Genomic DNA, 3,662 nt, shown 5'->3' on the forward strand with positions numbered 1-3,662 from the left:
TAGTAGATTATTGAATTATCAAGTAACCTAAAACAAGAATAAGATGAAGATCTACATACTCGGCGTAAGGAAGCACATCATTTACATTTTGAAGGACATAAAGATGAGCTTGATCCAACTCATCCTTACTCGATCTGATAAAAGAAGCAGCTGACAATGCTCTATCAATGTTTGAATTTGCTTTCTTTATTGATGAGTTTAGTCCAATAGAATTAACTCCAGATACGAATTCAGAACAAAACTCTATAGTCTCTTCAACAATATAATTTTCTCCAACACATCCTTCTGGTCGATTTCTATTTCGTACATAAGTTTTCAACACTTTCATATATCATTCAAAAGGATACATCCACCTCAAATAAACAGGTCCACAAAACTGGCAACGTTCTCTTAGCGAGATGCACTTACAAGGTGTACCAATTATTGTGACGAATGATGGAGGAAAATACTTCTCTAAGAGGCATAAAATGACAACCCTTTAACTGAGATGAATCGATCGCCTTGCAACATATAGCATTAAAGAAGAAGCATAGGCGAGTAATTGCAAGTCTTACATGTTTGGATAAAATATCACGAATGGCTACCAGTAATATTTGTTGCATAAGAACGTGATGGTCATGCGACTTAAGTCCGTAAAGTTTCAAATCTGTGAGCGACACTAAACTTTGAATGTTCGATGAATAGCCTTCAGGTACTTTAATTTCTGATAGTACCTTACAAAAGCTCAATTTCTCGGCTCGTGTTAATGTATAACATGCGGGAGGTAAAAAGACTTTTTTCTCTCCTACTTAAGGGGCTAACTTTGATCTAATGTTCAATTCCACCAAATGTAATCGAGTCTTTATTTCATCTTTTGTTTTACCAAGAATATCAAGAAATGTGCCAATAAGATTTGCACATACATTCTTTTCAATGTGCATCACGTCTAAACAATGTCGCACGTCAAGATACTTCCATTATTCTAACTCGAAAAGAATAGATTTTTTCTTCCAATAAATTGAAGTGTTATCTCCACTTTTCTTTTCTTTGATACTTTTCTTACCAAATGAATATGATACTTACTTGTTTCTGCAAGAATTTCTTCCCCACTCAATGGTTTTGGACCAAATTCTAATTCTTGTGCGCCATTAAAAGTTTTCTTTTGTTTCCTATATGGATGATGGCGGGGTAGAAACTTGCGATGCCTGAGATATGCCATCCTCTTCCCTTTTGGTAAATAAGTAGATGAAGTATTCTCTCCACAAATTAGACGTGCATGATATCCTTTAATCATACAACCATACAAGTTACCTTACGCAGGAAAATCATTAATGGTCCATAATAAAATGGCTTTAAGCATGAAACGTTGTTCTTCATATGAATCGTAACATTCTACCCCATCTTTCCAAAGTTTTTTCAAGTCATCTACTAATGGAGCTAAATAAACATCTATGTCATTTCCTGGTTGTTTTGTACCAGATATTAGTGCAGTCAACATAAAAAATTTTCGCTTCATGCACAACCATGGAGGTAGATTGTACGTCACTAACATCATTGGCAACAACTATATCTACTACTCAGATTTCCATGTAGATTTACCCCATCTATCGAAAGAGGAAGACGAAGATTTCTATGTTCTGACCCAAACTCTGGCCACAAATTGTCTATTTTTTTCCACGATAGGGCATCTTTGAGATATTTTAATAAACCATCTATTTCTTTTTTTTTAGCATGCTACGTCAATAAACTTGATGTCTCTTTACTTCGAAACATTCTTTTAAATCTTAGAATTGGGGGGAAATATCACATGACTTTTGCTGGGATATTCTTAGCCCTTTCATTTAAATTTTTTTGAAGCTTCCATCTTGACGTATCATAAATAGGGCATACATTTGTTTTAGAGAGTTCTTTTCTAAACAAGCAACAATCATTTCTACATGCATGAATCTTCTCTTACTTCATTCCAAGAGTACCCAATATCAATTTTGCTTCATAAGTAAAAGTTGGAATTTCATTAGGACTAGGTAATATGTCATGAATTAATTCCAACAACTCAGTGAAACTTTTATCACTCCATCCAAATTTAGCTTTTAAATTATATAACTTTACCAATGTAGATATTTTTTTACAATTTGAGTACAATGGTTTCTTCGCATCATCTAATAATTCTTCAAAATTATCGGATTTTCCACTAAAATAGTTATTGTATGCATCCTCAAACATTCCAATTGTGTCATCAACTAGACTTTTAAGATCAACTCTAAGAAACTAAAGGAACCTACAAAAAGATCAACTCTACACCATAAGATCAACACTCCAACATTATCGGTTTTCTCCAAAATGAAAATCTGTAAAGGTAAATTTGTATTCATTTTTTAGAATCCTACAACCTACACAATGTGCCTATTAGATCATTTTATTAACCAACAAAACAATACAATACAATTTTACAAAACAATAAAGAAGAATCAACCAAACAAACAAAACAATACACTGATTCCAGACTCTATATTTTTTAATGTTGTTATTAATTTTTTTTCCGAAGCTGGTAATGTAGAAGAAGCCATGCTAACTTTAAGAAAAATGAAGGCTAGTGGACTAAGGCCAGGCACAAGCACTTTCAACACTTTGATAAAATTGTTGGTAAGCCTGAAGAAACTATAGAACTGCTGGACTTGATGTACAGAGAGGAAAATTTGAAACCCAATCTGAGAATTTGTAATGTACTTGTCAGAGCATGGTGTAAGAAGAAGAAAATAGCAGAGGCATGGAATGTGGTGCAAAATATGGTAGCCCTGAGAATCAAACTAGATGTTGTTACTTACAACACCATAGCAACTGCTTATGCTCGGAGTGGAGAAATAGATCGAGCTGAAGAGATTATTAAACTGATGCAAGATAACAATATTCAACCTAATCAGCGGACTTGCATCATTGTGGCTTGTGGATATTGCAAGGAAGGTAGACTAAAGGAGGCCATGAATGATAATGCCATACAGATTTTAAACATGTGTGAATATGGAGTTTCTCCTAATTTGAAGACAATTGAGACTATAATATGGGGATATGGAGAGGCAAAATAACCATGGAAAGCAGAAGAAATGCTTCAAATAATGGAGGAATTTAGAGTTAAACCTGAGAAATCTACAATCTTATTAGTTGCAGAAGCTTGGCGATCTATTGGATTGACAAAAGAAGCAAACAAAATTATGGCCATTATAAAACGCATGGAAACCACTGATCAAATAAAGACGAAGAACGATATACGAGCGGAGAACTTGGACAAGTTCTATAAGAAGCAACTTTCTGGTACCTCTCATACAAATATATTGCAGATACCAAATGCTAATGTTGTTGATCAAAAGGGTTCAACCACTGGAAATAAAATGGCTCACCTGAAATCGGACACACAACCCACACGACCAGATCCGGACAACCAACGATAGCCTACCTGAAATCGGACAACGCCAAACTCACCTAAAACCTAAAAGCAACAGTGAAGACAACCCCACCTGAAGGCAAACGGCCGACTATCAGCTACTGAGAAAGGAGAGATTTTGTTTGGGTAGGTGAGACCAGCCAGTCGAGGTTTGAGTTTTAGCTTTGGTAAAGTGATAGAGTTGAGAGAAATGAAATTCAGGCCTTCACGCGCGCGAGAGGGAAATGAAAATTTTGATAAAATA

The 3,662-nt window shown here is 35.0% G+C and overlaps 1 pseudogene; it reads left to right on the top strand.

The window, feature by feature from the left end:
- Positions 1-2,376: 2,376 nt before the first annotated feature.
- Positions 2,377-3,062, top strand: LOC120089027 (annotated as a pseudogene).
- Positions 3,063-3,662: the final 600 nt, after the last annotated feature.

This window comes from Benincasa hispida, chromosome 10 (genome assembly GCF_009727055.1).
Source record: "Benincasa hispida cultivar B227 chromosome 10, ASM972705v1, whole genome shotgun sequence".
Taxonomy (NCBI): domain Eukaryota; kingdom Viridiplantae; phylum Streptophyta; class Magnoliopsida; order Cucurbitales; family Cucurbitaceae; genus Benincasa; species Benincasa hispida.